The following is a 14584-nucleotide window of genomic DNA, read 5'->3' on the forward strand; positions in this document are numbered from 1 at the left end:
CGGTGTTAAATCCGCTTTAAAAAAAGGACTACTTTTCCCAGAGTGCACCCCGTGACATCATCCCGCCTACCAGAGGATCCGGAAGTTACGTAGCAGTTGTTCAGCGACTCATATTTTCCAACACAGTCTCGCGGTGAAATTCAAATTGTCATTCTAACTTCGACAATCACGCTATCTTGGTTTTATCTTTTGGAGTTTTAATACATGATCAAGGTAAGTTGATACTTCTAAACTAAGACGTAAGTTAGATTTTAATCTATAGCGCAGTACTAGATAGGCTTTTTTTTGGGTTGTTTTCTGTGGTTGGATTGTATTTGTTATTATGTTAGAGGTTCTAGAATTATCCCCCATTTACAGTGCTTATAGGAAAATATGTGGGCTTACAGTGAGCGAAGTAACATGAGAAAAAGGGCTATTAAAAGAGTCAACAAGATGTTTGAATCTTTGGAAAAAGAAATCAATTCAGGATACAACTTTACAGTCTCCCGAACAGGCAATACAATCACCGTAGCATCATGAAACACCCAGACCACAGAGAAAAAGCCTCTCAAGCGATGACCGATTAATAAGATGTAAGATTTATTTTAGTTTTTTTACTATCATATATTCACTGTTAGCGTAAGGCTCATGTCATAGCAGAGGTGGTGTGGTAAACCTTTCAATACCTGTGTTTAATGTTTTAGCACTTCTCCATGACATAATATCTAAACAAGAGATCCTTATGGAGCAGCAGAGGAACATGGTGCAATATCTCAAAGGAAACAACGTTCAGGAGATCACAGAGGCACAGAACCAAAGTCCAAACCTGTTTCCAATTGAAGACTTAGGTCATTAACTTCCCTGCAAAGTGATCTTCGATCATGTCCAGAAACAAGACAAAAAGTGGTAGGTAACACCGTCAGTAATGCATGCTGTTATCACTCACAAGTCTGGTTGTAATTAAATGGTGTGTGTGATCAATTTAAAACATGAAAAATCTATAACCATAACAAAAACTCTTTATATTTGTCTAATTTGGTAAATATAATATCGATATTAGAAACAAAAGCATGTTTTAGTGTTTTGACTTAATAGTGATGGCATGTTTTAAAAATATTTCAGGTACTTGAACTGGGATTGTTGGGTGGAGTCGACGTAAAGGACACGTCTGGCAGATTGAGGCAAGCAATCAAAAATGACTTTGTCAAAGTGGTAAACTGGAGAGTTTGAGTTGTACATGGGAAAACACCTTTCCAAAGCTTGCAGCTTACAAACATTGTGATTGGTAAGTGCATTTTTATTGTGTCAAAGTCTGTCTGGAACTTCATGACTATTCCCTCATGTCATGAATGAATGTTGCAAGTTTTAATTCTTTGACTGGTGGTGTCTTTTAATACAAATGCTTTATGTCTCTATTGTTCATTTTAATTAAAAGTATTTTTTAACTGTATTTGAATGCTCCTATTCTAGAGGCTGTAAGAAGAAATCCTGTGTGTGCACGGACATCGGAGCTGGAGGTCGAAAAAGTTATTAAAAGGTGGTTTCATCTAGCTGGTGATCGTGAGGGTGGAAGAAAAAGGACACCTTTGCAAAATGTTAATGTAAGCCACACATTTTAAGTTATCAGGGACTTTGTTTTGCATTGTTGCAACTTATATTTTTACCTTTGCACATCTATAAATATAAATTGTATTTCATTTGTCTTTTATAACCAGCTTTTAGTTTGTTTCTGTACTTTTATGATTTATGCATGACACATTTACACTTTTGCTTTATTGTTTGTATCAGTTTAATTTATTGCTTGGTTTCTGTTGCTTTTTAGTACGGTGGCCGAGAGGGCTCAACACGCTGCAACAGAAGAAAACGCAAGGAAATAGAAAAACACAAGCAAATGAAGAAAACATCTTCATCAGTTTGACAGCACATGTGCAGCAAATATGCAAAAAACAACCAAATACAGAAACGCGCTGCAATTGGCAGACCAACAACGCAAATATCTACAGTAGTGTTTTTATTATTATTTATTGGTTGCATTGTATTTGCAGTGTGTGTGTATATTTCCCACACAATATGTGTTGTGAAACTGATGTTTTCTTAACTTGCTGGTGTTTTTCCTATTTGCATGTTTTCTTCTGTTGCAGGATGTTGAAGTCTCTTGCTGTTTGCAGCGCGTTTTTGTATTTGGTTTCTTAATTTGCTGGTGTTTTTCTGAATTACCTGTTTGCATGTTTTCTTCTGTTTCCATGCATTGAGATCTCTCAGCCACCGTATTTTGGTTCGTTTCTGTATTTCATTATTTAAGCATGCCACATAAACTTTTTTTTTTTTATTGCATTATTTTTGTAACATTTTAATTTAGTGCTCTGTCTTTTTATTCTTGTATTGTGACTATTTGTTGCTTTTGTTTTGCCTTACTCTAGTATTGTTTTATCTTGTCTTTTCCCCATAGTTTTTATTTTTCCATTTATCTGGCTGAGATTTTCTTCCCCTCTCAATAAAATGCTGTACTTTGCATTTGTGTAGTGTCATTATTTTATTATTCCTTGCACAATATATAAGTATTACACAGGGATCATTTCTGGTTCAGTTTTGGGGACTGGTATAATATTGGCCCCGTTATGGCTGTTTTCTGGAGCTTCTGGATAAGTTGTGGCTGAGTTCTGGGGTAAAGCTGGTGGCAGTTTGGCCCTTGTCTGGCTGACATCTGGGGATTAAGGCGTTGTTTTGGGCCAGTTCTGGATAATATCTGGGTACATTGTAAAACTATGGGTGAGTTTTGGTCTGCTTCCGGCATTGATCTGGTTGACTTTCGGCAAACAGCACTTGGGCCAACCTTGGACCGTAATTCCATGCGGTATGTGGGCCAAAATCTCAGCCGAAATTTAGCCAGATCCGGCCCAAAGCCAATTTGCTATCTCGCGTCCATAATGGAGAACTGTCACGTAATATTGTTTTTTCCTCATAAATGCGAACATGTGTCAACTAATGCAAGTAAACTTAAAAAGACTTACTCACCCGAAATATTATCCACGGCTGGATCAAGTCGCTCAACGTTCGTCGCTCAAAATACAAACGTTCGTCGTCAGAGTCCTGCTCTTCTTCAGAGCAAAATTTGAACTCGTGTCATCTTCCAACAGCGCAGGAAAGTGAATAAATGAAACTTGCTGGTTTTAAGGCATTTCAGGGGGCGTTTACCTTATTTTGCATAGATCACCTCAGCTCATTATCTTATGAATAGCGCGCTCTGCGAGTGGGTGTGAACTCATTACCGATAATTAGGTGAGACGGGAGAAACTGTACTTCTCTTTAGTTTCATACAGATTACATTGCAGGAGAATATTTGTTTTGAATGTGAATTGTTTTATTTAAAAGTAGAAATTTAAAGCTTTCTTTAGACGCATGTTTCATGGTTGTGTGATAAGTATTAGCTGAGTTTCAGTTCATTTTCCAGACTTGTTTCAGAAAGATTTTTGCGGAGACAGAGTGAGCTGAAAGCGCACCCTGTTTATTTTATTTATTTAAAAATAAAAACAAGGTTTTGATGTTAATGTGAGTGTACACAAAAAAAGAAGACCCTCTATAGTTTATAATCATGTATTTATTTTATTAATATGACCGTAAATGACGGATTTTTTTAAGTTTATGTTGCTGCTATGTGAAAAAAATCCAGCAAAACGCGGGGGCGCTCAGAGGGTTAACCCTGTGATAGGACTCCTTGATGAACACAGCTATGTCATTAAGTAAATTAAAGAGTGATCCACTTTCAATGACACTTTGTGTTGTGTCAGCAAGCACAAGATTAAGTATGTGTGCATAGCACCACACATGCACATGAGTTGGAGACTGGGCAGTCATAAGTGCTGAAAAGCCTTTGTACTGGCCCTGCATTTTTGAAGCACCATCTGTTGCATTCCCAATGCACATGGCCTTGTCCAGATTCAGATGCTCTAAAACTCCAGAAAGCAAGTTTACAAAGTACTGCCCCGTGGATGCTTCACACCTCACTATGGAGACAAGCCTCTCCTGCACAGCCTCAGTAACATACCTGATCATTACTGAACACTGATCATAACCTGTGATGTCTTGGGTTGTGTCTAGCTGAACAGAGAACATCCCAGCTCTCTGGACATCACTGGTGATGCTCTCTTGAATGAGATGGCCAACTGCATCAATCACTGAGTTGACAGTTGTTTTGGAGAGTAGAGTGATGAGAGACCCTCTACCTCTTGATCCACTGGACTGATGCAACTTCTTGCTTTTCTCAATGCAGTCATTCAAATGTTCTCTAAGGCACAGATCATACTTGCCTAATAACACAATCAGTTCCAGAAAGTTACCATGATCGATAGTGTTATCACCCAAAGTGTATGCAGCCTCATTCTCCACATGCCTATAGCTGAGTCCCCTCTTCCCTAGTACTTTGACCACGTCCACTATACGCTCCAAAACTTGCCGTCTCTTTTTCACTTCTGCTCTGTGAGCTGACAACTGACTGCCAGCAAACAAGCTGTTGATGTTGCCTTTTGAGCACCTTAAGAAAAAAGCTTCAGCACAGGTCTGGTGTGTAGTGCTCTTTTCATGCTCCTCTGTGCGCACATGTACATGTCGCCAGTCACTCATGCCTGTTATAAATGCGCTGGTGTAAGTCCGCCTTGTAAATTCCAGACACACAAAGCAGAACAATAAATGGCGTTCTTTGCAATAAGTAAGCCACTTCCTGCTGGTGCCATCTTTACGGCTGAACACCCTCATCACAACAGCATTACTGGTGTTCTGCTGTGGGTGGTAATCTAACGCCCGTTTCACACATACTCCGTGTGCAGTGCGGGTGCGGTGCGTGTTGCAGTGCGTATGCAGTGCAGGAGCAGCACATGCAATAGTGCTTTCACATATGCTGCGTTTGCAGTGCGTAACTGATCCGCTGCTGTAGGCTATAACACAAATACATACTCGCTATTTGTATTTCAAATCCGGAAGTTATCAGCAACTTTTATTTAAAAAAAAAGTTTTGTGTCAGCATTGCGATTCTCTTTGTACACATATACACTCTTTAATAGACGTATTCACGTTTAAACACAATTTAAACAACATATTATTAAATGCATTACTTCTATATAATTATATATTAAGTTGCTCAAGCAAGTGGTAAAATATTTTACCATGTACAGATATTAAAATCGAATAGCCTACATACATTTTAAATTAAAAATTAAAATTGACAAAAACAGCAGACTCATACCCTTTCTTTTGCATAATTTAAATCTTTATAATAAACCTTGCATGTCACAAAGAAATTGTTTTTCCACCTCCACGAATGAGACGAGTGTTGTTCATTATGCCTTGTTGAAGCAAATTGTATTTTCCCTTGATTTACCCGCGGTCTTAACGTCTCAGCATTTCGATTATCTTTGCACATTTCACTCTTTAATAGACGTGTGCACGTTTAAACACAATTTAAACAACGTCAGCCTATTATTCAATGCATTACTTCTACTTAAGTTGCTCAAGCAAGTGGTCAAATATTTAACCATGTACAAATATTAAAATCGAATAGCCTACATTTTAAATTTAAACTTAAAATTGACAAAAACAGCAGACTCATACCCTTTCTTTTGCATAATTTAAATCTTAATACAATAAATCTTGCATGTCAAAACTTGTTTTTTCCACCTCCATGCATGTGACAAGTGTTGTTCATTATGTCGCCTTGTTGAGGTAAATTGTAGCTTTCCTTGCTTTACCAAAAACGTAGTATTTAATTAAATACATTTATGGTGAGATTTACTAAATTTTATTTAATTAATAGCATTTATGGTGAAATTACTACATTTTCAGGTCAATCTGTGTTCATTTTCACCACGCAACATGCGCTGTCACTTTAATTCAGCGTTTGCAGCACAGCAAAAATAGACTCGGTGCGGAAACGATCTCTGCACTGCTGTATACGCACCGCAACTGGAACGGATCGACGGACTGCAACCGCATGCAGTGTGAAAGCTCTAACCTGATAACATGGGTACGGAAAAAAATACGCACCGCATACGCACTGCAAACGGAGTATGTGTGAAACGGGCGTAAGAATGCCTGTAATATGGCGGGTTCAGGGCGAGCAAAGTAATCTATACCCTGGCTCTCTCTCTCCTGCTCTTCCAACTCTCTCTCTTGTTCAATCTCTTTCTCTTGCTCCATTTCTCTCTCCTGCTCTTTTATTTCTCTCTCTTGCTCCATCTCTCTCTCCTGCTCTTGCATCTCTCTCTCCTGCTCTTGCATCTCTCTCTCCTGCTCTTTTATTTCTCTCTCTTCTTGCTCTATCTCTCTCTCCTGCTCTTGCATCTCTCTCTCCTGCTCTTGCATTTCTCTCTCTTCTTGCTCCATCTCTCTCTCCTGCTCTTCCAACTCTCTCTCTTGCTCAATCTCTTTCTCTTGCTCCATTTCTCTCTCCTGCTCTTGCATTTCTCTCTCTTGCTCTTCTGTCTCCTCTGTCACAGACTTCTCCACTTGTGATGATGGATCAACCTGGTGTAACGTAGGATTGGCACAATTTGTTGAGATTTTGAGGAGTTCCTCAATAACAAGGTGACCAAAGACTGCATTACAATAATCAGTGATAAAATTGCCTAATTACTGTTTAATAATATCAAACATAAATAAAATATAATTAATATTATCAATATAACAATAACGTACCAAATGCAATATGTTTATTTTTAACCTTTAACTATTAAAGGTTACAAGTAGGGTGGCCCCATACCATACCATAGTTATAACTTATCACATCAAGGTCCAAAAATATTTAAAATTGTTTGGAAACACGCAGACACTAAATAATAACATGGCGGTGCACAACAGTGCAACGGCTTCTCAAGCTCCCAGTATCAAGCCTTATTATCATAATTATTATTATTATTATTATTATTGTTATTATACCGGGACCTGAGTCTTAATTTCGTACCAAGAACATGCAAAGGTTCTTTGTATCCTTGTAAAATTACAGGCAATTATCATTCACAAGATTTTGCTGATACATTTTAGCATTAAAAAGAATAAAATAAAAACACAACTTATCAATAAAAATATATTTATGTATAAAAGACAAAAACATTAAAGTAGTTAGGCTACTTAAAAATCCAAGCAACTTTTATGTTAATGTGCAGCATCGCATCTGGTGAATCCTAATTTGAATCTATCTAAATTATATCTACAAGTGTAGAGGGTTTATGATGAATTCTAGCCAAATCATTTGGTTTCTGCGTAGTGCACTATATCAATAATGAACACTCAAATATTAAACAACCTATTCAATAATTACATATACCTAACTAATAGGGTTGCCAACTCCCAGGAAAAAATAAATAAATAATAGGGAACCACCCCCCCCCCCCCACCTCCCACCTCCCACCTCATGATGCTTAATCGACGTAATCGACTTTAATTTAATGTACGTGTAAAACAAATGCACAGAAATCAATTATTTTTCTACAATAATTAAATAGATTCAATATCTTTCTTCGACATAATTTCAGACTGCACAGATGGTACCTTCCCAAAGGAAAAAGTACTATAGCTTACTGGGCTTACAGAGACTTAATATTTTTAGACTTAATATTTGCTATAAACGATAATGGATTTCTATACATTTAACATCAAATGACCACTTTGGTTGTAAGATTCAGATAATCATTTAAAAGCTAGACATTTAAAATGAGAATAAGAAAGAAAAGTATTTCTTTGTGCCCCCCTTTCCTTGTTAATGCCCTACCTGGCCCCCTGGCAAAACTTTGCTAGACCCGCCCCTGCACATAGCTGTCAGCTATGTAGAAAAGGATCCTGGTGTTATTTGTCTCTCAGAAACAGTTCATAACTTCCCTTCAACTCATTCATGTCACCTAAAAGATAAACCTGTTTCTCCATCACCTGTTCAGCTCTGATGATTCAATAAGGACATCTCCTGGTTTCACCTTTATGTTTCTCTCTCACATATCCAACCCGATCATGACTAGCAGCTTTTATGGCTCCAGCAAACAGCTGATAAACCGATCAGCTGATCAACAGGAGAAGGAGGGGAGAGAATGAGAGAAGCCGAGGCAGCTGCGCAGCGTAAAGACACAGGATAACTCCAGCTTTGTGTTTTTTTTTTTGTTTTTTTGTTTGTTTTTTCATTCTAACTGAAATACAGGACAAATCGCGTTCCTTTTCACCTCAATACGTAACGCGTAATATTTTCTCTGAATACGGGACGATTACGTTTTTTACGTTTGGCAACCCATACTAACTTCTAACCTTATAAATAATTCACTCTCAGTAACATCATAGCACCAGCATAGAAACTCTGTCATCATCATGCTAACTAGTACACAGTAGGAGTTATTGTAACTGACTGTAAAAAGTTAGCAAGCACAACGAAAATAAGATACACCTAAACTTGTTTTATAATCTGACCCAGATAGACAGCAGGCAGGCAGCTCATAACTTCTTAATCTTACTTACCTCAAGTTCAGTTCTGCCACTTGGACCGGCGGCCGCCTCGGGTCTCTCCTCCTCCTGCCTCCGCTTTCCCTCTTCAACCTGCGGCTGCTGGCCTCCATCACTTGCTAATTTTACTGAAGTGGAAGCTCCACTATAGCCACCAAACAACTGTGATATTTTAGCACATTTGGCAGCATCTGCCTGAAGGGCTAGTTTCTTTTTGGCCCTAATTTTTTCGGCTCCTCCTGCTCCTTTGCGTTTTTTGTTCTCCATTTTTGTTCAGCAATGATATGTGATTGATGCTGAGCCGTTGCAAGGGGGAGGGTGCATCTGACCTCCTCGGCTGTAATTGGTCCAGCCCAGAGTCGATCATGACCAATTGGCTAATCCACCACCTTTAATAGTTTATAACGTTACAAAAAAAAAAAAAAAAAAAAAAAAAAAAAAAAAAAACATCGGCGGCCGGCCCACAAAATACGAAAATCACCATCGGCCCACCGGGCAAATGCCCAGTATGCCCTATGGCCAGTCCAGCCATGCACACACACACACACACTCACTCACTCACTCACTCACTCTCACACTCACACACACACACACACACACTCACTCACTCACACTCTCTATATGAGGATTTATCACACATTCTCTCACACACACACACACACACACACACACACACACACACACACACACACACACACACACACACACACACACACACACACACACTCACTCACTCACTCACTCACTCACTCACTCACACTGTCTATATGAGGATTTATCACACATTTATTCTGACATATTTCAGTGACTGGAGTTCAGCTGTATATTACATGTAATGAAAAGAAAATAAGAGACTCTATAAATTCTCACTGTTACTAATTTCTGCAGCTCAAAGTATTATGGGTAGATCTCTCTAAAGTCTATTCTGATTCATCAACACAGTTTCAGTGATGTTTCAGACCAAACCCAAAACCCAGGATAGAGCGGCTCAGTGAATGTGGTCTGGACTGTGTGGATGAGGCTCGTTGTGTCTCCGTTGACGCTGTAGAAGGACAGAGTTCCTGCACTGCAATCAACATACACTCCTATTCTACGGCTTTTAATTAAAGGCAGATGAGTCTCTTTGTTATTGTGTATGAATGAGTTACTGGAGGAATGGCAGAACAAACTCCAGGACTGATCATTAGCTCCAAACAAACACTTCCTATCCCGTCCCTTCCTGCTGATGCTCTTATATGACACTGATATAAACACCTGATTTTCACATCCACCAGTCCACTCAATCTCCCAGTAACAGCGTCCACTCACACTCTCTCTACACAACACCTGAGGATAGCACTCAAATCTGTCTGGATGATCAGGATACAGCTGTGACGTTGGTTGAGTGTTAGTAATCACTCTGTTCCCCTCAGACAGACGGAGGACTTTATGTGCTGTGTTCAGATCCAAAGTGAGCCGATGGGAATCTGATGGAGACAAAACACATCAGGATCAGGAATTATCTGTGGTGGGCTGTCAGGGCCATCAGGGCCTTCTCTGCTGGCCCTGTCAAAATCAAAAAAAATTTTTTTCATAAATTAAATTAATGTGTGTCTGAACGCATCTAAATTTAATTACTGCCAATTCAATTTCAGTATGTTACGATTATGTTTCCAGAAAGAATATGGTTATTTTTTTGTTAGGGTGAGCTGGATTATCTAAATGCATCACAGCTCTGTGGACCAGCACTAGTAGTAAAGCTACCCTTCCGTTAAAGCTGCCATTTTCCATTTGATCATTACTTGGACTGACGTATGTCATCAGCACTCTAAAAAATAATTTTGTCGCTTAGTAAATATTACAGTAATATTTAACTTTATTAACTTAAAAAAATCTCTGAATATCGTTTACTTGACTGTTTGAGTTAAAAATACCAAAATAATTGACTAAAAATCCAACAGTTAATTTTATCTAAAATTTTGTTATATTTAAGTTTTTTTCACTAAAAGAATTTAGTATTTGACTAACCAATTGTTTCTTTATAATATACTTAATATATTTGTGAAATTTCTATCAAAATATTTGAGAATGGAGAATTAAACAGATCTGTTTCAAGAAACAAAAATATTACTTAATTCAAATCAATATTATTAATATATTTAACACTCTTAAGGAATTGAGTAAGTTTACTCAATTAAAACAATGCACCCCTCCCCCGCCCTCTGACGATAACTCAATGGTTGAGTGACAGAGTGAGTGAGCGCACGCTGTTTGAATTCTCTCTAGTCCAGAACAGTTCTTCTCGGCTTCGCAGAATTGATGCATTTCCTCTGTGAAATTCAGGTTTGTGAATGTTTTATTTTACGTATAAAATCCTTACTGTGCTTTAACCTGTTAACCGTTGCCAGTGCGCCCGCGCACTGAAGCGTTATTTATTTATTTAATTCAAAATTACTATCAGATTTAATGTTATACCTTGACAAACTATACATAATTAAAAAGATATAATACTCAAGTTTCAGTATTTGACCACTATTGTATTCTGAGAAACTCATAGTGACAGTTATGTCTTAATTTGTGTCAGGAGTTATGAAATGAAAAAATGAGTCGATACCTTTAATATGAATTATGCGCGTCAGCCGCTTTCATTCATAAAAAACTCCGTGCTGTCGTCATGACAGCGATACACAAAACAACGTCCCTCAGGGCTTTAGCTCAAAAATGTGCAGATTTGGAGAAATATTGATAGATTCTCATAGATTTACATCAGATTTCTATAGACAGGAATAATATTTATTGAATTTATACCCAAATGCGTCGATGTAATCATTATGAGCGTTTGCATACTCTGTTAATGTGTTTTCAATTCATACCAATAGCCTGAGGGCGCCCTCGCCGCCCTGTGCACAGTATTAGAACATGAAGAAGTGCCATAATCATGTGACAATCCAGGAAGCCTCGAACACACACACAGCTAACAACAGATCGCGCTGTAACTATGGCTGTAACATGCAGATACAGACATTTTGAAGACAATAAACATGTTTGCTATGATATTTGAGTTACCTGTGTTTTTCAATCCATGCCAGGTATTTCCATAATAATAGATTATATTTATAATGTAATGCTAATCTATATAGAATCGTTGTGCAGAACACTATCCAATAGTATATTTTCTGTCTGATTTTTTATCTGAAGCCAAATTAGATCACAGAAAATTATTTAAAATACTCGATTTGCTTTATAAAGTAAGTTTATAAGCACAAACATGGTTTTAATCTCATAAATTGTCGTGTATTGATGGTGTGCTAAGCTAACATGCTAGCTAGCCCTAGGTGCACCTGCCACATCTAGAAGTTATATTTTTATTATTTTTTTAATGCTTACTGAAATGTTTCTTTATTCAAGAAATGCATTAGATACAGTTTAAAATGTAAGGGTGAACTTTGAGAAAAGAAATTAGGGACTGAAACCATATGAATAGCCTGTGAATAGCCAGTCGTTAGTAACTATAATGCAGACAAAAGAAATGCATATTTCGAGCCATAACCAGGCTGGAGAGGTGTGAATGTGTGCAGGGGGAGACTGAGACTGAATGGGGCTCGTTTGCACCACAAAACAATAAAGAAAATATACTGGATAGATGGTTAGAAGATGGCAATAAACATCAGTAGCATTTTAGCATCAAATCAAAATAAAGTCACATGACATGGTCTTGAAAAACATTTCACTAAATACAGAGTTTTGGACTTATTATCTTAAGATTTTAAACATAAAATGTTTAGACATGTGGCATTAGCTGTAGTGCATTTCTAGATTGCTCCAGTGCCAACTTCAATTTTATTTTCATGAGGATATTTCATAAAAAATAATTTCTAATAACTTTACAAAACTTTGAAGCTATTTATAACAATTTTTGTCATTATGACAATAATTAATTCTACATTTACAATAAACTGCCAGGTGTCAGCTTTCAAATGAGATCATACTTGTGCTTTTAGTACAAAGGGTTCATGAACTGTATCTGTTTCAGTTTGGGTATGTCATTTCTTGGGATTTTTCAAAAGTGGGGTTGCAGCTTAACAGGTTAAATCATTTTATTTAATGCAAAACAACATACAGAGGCATAATGTGACACCTTAAAGAGAGTCGCGTCTGTCTTTTCGCGTGATTGAAACGCCTTGCATAAAACACACGACTTTATTATTTCTTTTTTATTACTTTATTTATCCAAATGATAATGAATATAATTAATTTAGATAATAAAATTGTCAGGGATCACAGAGAATGCAGACAAGATGGTAAGGTTAATGGTTTTATTTGCAGGAAGTGCGGAGATGCAGACAGATGGTGAGTAACAGTAACACAGAATAACAGTGGATGCTTAGCTGGTTGGTAATGTCTTTCTCATTGTAGAAGATCTCGGGCTGAAGGCAGAACAGGATGACAGGCAGGACGGAACGGAGAGGATGAATGACAGGTAGGAATCCAGGTAAGTGTTCGGGAGTCTGTGGGTCATGTAAGACGGGTATAGACCAGACCAGACAAGGAGTGAAGGGAGAGTGCTGAATATAAAGGGTGGTTAATGAGGGAGTGCAGGTGATGATGATTGGTGATTGCGTGAGTGAGTGCAGGTGTGCGCCACGGAGGATTCTGGGGAATGAAGTGCACACACAGATGAAGGCTGAAGAACGTGACCGTGACATTACTCCCCCCTCCCGTAAGGCGCATCCCGCGCCGAAGAAGGCAGCATACGTAAGAGGGGGGGTGGGCATCCTGGAGTCCATGACGGGAAGGTGGACCAGGTTCAGAAGTACGGACTCCAGGATGGTGGCAGGACAGACAGAGGAGGTGATCAGGACGGTGCAGGCTGAGCAGGGGACCAAGGTGAAGCAGGCTGATCAGGGGACCATGGCGGTAAGGACCTTTCGGGTGGCCATGGCGGTGCGGACCCTTCGGGTGGCCATGGCGGTGCGGACCCGGCGGCTCTGGACTGGACCAGTGGCGAAGAGGACTCTGAGCTGGACAAGACCAGCGGTGAAGAGGGCCTTGAGCTGTGCGGGACCATCGGCGAAGGGGACTCTGAGCTGAATGGGACCAGTAGCGAAGAGGGTTCTGAGCTGGATGGGACCAGCGGCGAAGAGGGCTCTGAGGGCTCTGAGCTGGATGGGACCAGCGGCAAAGAAGGCTCTGAGCTGGACTGGACCAGCGGCGAAGAGGGCTCTGAGCTGGATGGGACCAGTGGCGAAGAGGGCTCTGAGCTGGGCGGAACCAGCGGGGAATAGGGCTCTGAGCTGGGCGGAACCAGCGGGGAATAGGGCTCTGAGCTGGGCGGAACCAGCGGCGAACGGAGGATTCTGTCACGGAGGATTCTGGGGAATGAAGTGCACACACAGATGAAGGCTGAAGAACGTGACCGTGACAAAAATGTCCTCAGAACTGTGCACTGTTTGTTTATTGGCAGGTTATGGAGTCAGTCGCTCGCAGTATCTTTCGGCTGTAAGTGAAACACAGGACGGCGGTCTGAAGTTCGAAGTTCACCCGCAGAGCGCGAGTCCGTCTCCGGCACGGGAACCAGCACTGATCCGGTGGATATTGGATAACTGACTGGTTGATTAAACTTGAATTAGGCTACCTGCATGTTTAAATGTATCATTTTTACTTATAAAATATTTGTTAAATGAGTTTAAATGTAGGCAATATTGTATTGTTTACATGTTAAAACAGTGTAAAATATGCTGTATTGCTGTACTTATCGACAATAAAGCCCAATGTCATGTATACTGCTGGTTGTATGGAATACTATTTTACAAAGGTTTAGAGGAAATAAAAAAGTTAGTATTACTCATAAATAAAAACAGTTAAAATTACTCATAAATATTGTTTTTTAAATGTTTAAATGTTAAATTATTTCCACTCAATTTTATTTGTTAATGTACCAGATGCAGTTACTCAGATTTACCTAATTTTTTTACTTGCATTTACTCAATTCATACAGTATATTTAATTGATTTCACAGCTTTAAAATTTACTCGATTTTTTTGAGTGTAAAAATGTTTCACCAATAAAATTGAGTAAATAATAGTTAAACTTTTTAGAGTGAGTAGAGGTTGCACAACTACTGATTTCTGCTAGTTGATTTCTTATCAAAACA

At 38.8% G+C, this 14584-nt stretch overlaps 2 long non-coding RNA genes across 2 annotated transcripts; both read left to right on the forward strand.

Moving 5' to 3' along the window:
• Positions 1–510: 510 nt before the first annotated feature.
• Positions 511–1153, forward strand: LOC311285710. Its single transcript, XR_014626398.1, has 3 exons — positions 511–572; positions 684–885; positions 1102–1153. It is a non-coding gene; the product is annotated as an uncharacterized lncRNA (long non-coding RNA).
• Positions 1154–1442: 289 nt separating this feature from the next.
• Positions 1443–2491, forward strand: LOC311285708. The gene is made up of 2 exons (XR_014626396.1): positions 1443–1580; positions 1802–2491. It is a non-coding gene; the product is annotated as an uncharacterized lncRNA (long non-coding RNA).
• The last annotated feature ends 12093 nt before the right edge of the window (positions 2492–14584 follow it).

The sequence above is a fragment of the Rutilus rutilus genome (assembly GCF_951802725.1).
Source record: "Rutilus rutilus genome assembly, contig: SCAFFOLD_69, whole genome shotgun sequence".
Classification (NCBI taxonomy): Eukaryota; Metazoa; Chordata; class Actinopteri; order Cypriniformes; family Leuciscidae; genus Rutilus; species Rutilus rutilus.